Source organism: Setaria italica, chromosome VII (genome assembly GCF_000263155.2).
Source record: "Setaria italica strain Yugu1 chromosome VII, Setaria_italica_v2.0, whole genome shotgun sequence".
Classification (NCBI taxonomy): domain Eukaryota; kingdom Viridiplantae; phylum Streptophyta; class Magnoliopsida; order Poales; family Poaceae; genus Setaria; species Setaria italica.
Window position 1 is genome coordinate 4073552 of NC_028456.1, and position 1409 is coordinate 4074960.

Below are 1409 nucleotides of genomic sequence, written 5' to 3' on the forward strand. Positions count from 1 at the left end.
TGCCATACCTGCCCTCAGTCCAGTGTAGCAACACTAATGGTTTTTAAAAAAAATTTAATACTCCTTTAGTACCGGTTATTTCAACTTGTACTAAAGGACCCCCTTTAGTACCGAACTAGTAGTACCGGTTGCACAACCGGTACTAAAGGGGGGTTAGGAACCAATACTGAAGGCCCTTTCCCCAGTAGTGATGTCTTTTGTACGTATCTAGACATACTATATATCAAGGTGCATAGCAAAAGCTATGAATTTAGAAAAACCAAAACGAATACTAATTTGGGACGGAGGAGCAGTGATTAACTAAATGGTATACCGTGGTAAACAGGTGAATGTTTCTTACTGTACGATACAAATAGTGCAGAATAGGTAAAAAGAATATCGTCTTGATTATTACTTAGGTAAAAGTGTTTGTTGGCGAGTGATGGAGAGTGATTAGGTGGAAGATGGCGAATACGACGGTTTGCCGCCGGCGAGTCAGCGGCATGTCTAAGTACATGCGATCCGTCGTGGCTATCGAAGACGCCAAAGAAGTGCATGGGTGAGCCATTGACCTAGGTGTAGAAAGCCGGGGGAGCGAGACGGCGTCCTCCATGTAATGCAAGTTCCCCTGCATTGACAGGGACCCAAACGCGACCGGCCACACCCGCACCACCGGAAGCTGTGATCCCGCCACTGGCGGCGGCGACATCAATGTTCTCTGCCATCGCACATCCTCGTTACCCTGCCGGCCTTTGGCTGGTGATGATGATGACGAGGAGGCCCCGGGCGTCCAGCGTCGCCGGACCCGCCTCTCCCAGCTCAGGCCGGCGGCGGTGCTAGACCATCCTACAGCGGGCACGCGCGGGGGCTCAAGGCCACGGCACGGCTCGTGCGGCCACTCTTCGATTGTCGGGACGGAGGGCGCAGCAGCGGGTAGGTTGTCGTTGCTAGCGGCATCGCTGGACGACTCCGCGGTGGCCGTGCGCGGGTGCTCGAGGGTGCGGCTTGGCCCATGCAACCATTTTTTGATGGTCGGGACGGAGGGCACGGCAGCGGGTGGGTTGCCGTTGTTGCTGGCGGGAACGTTGTTGGCGGCAGCGCTTCCCATATGTGTATCAGTGCCCTCTCCGGCGGTCGTCGCAGGAAGGACGAGCTAGCAGCTAGGGCACAGGATAAGAGGCAGTGGAGGTGGAGATCGAAGCTAAGAGGAGAGAGAGGAGGGAGGTGAGGTCTTTTTCTTCTCGTCTTCCTTGTGTAGTTGGGCGCTCCATGGCGTGAGCGGCGACGCCCGGTGGCGTTGATGAAAGAGAGTGCCGAGCCGCCGAGCGGTGGGCCCCACGTGGCGCGATGTGGGCAGCGAGCGACGTGTAGCTGGGGACGTGCGGGTGGCATGTGGTGCGGCATGAGCAAACTGGCAGGCCCCCGGCGCC

At 56.6% G+C, this 1409-nt stretch overlaps 1 pseudogene; it reads right to left on the minus strand.

Annotated features, from left to right (window-relative positions):
- The window catches only part of LOC101764272, a 62959-nt pseudogene extending 61872 nt beyond the window's left edge, over positions 1–1087 (minus strand).
- Positions 1088–1409: the final 322 nt, after the last annotated feature.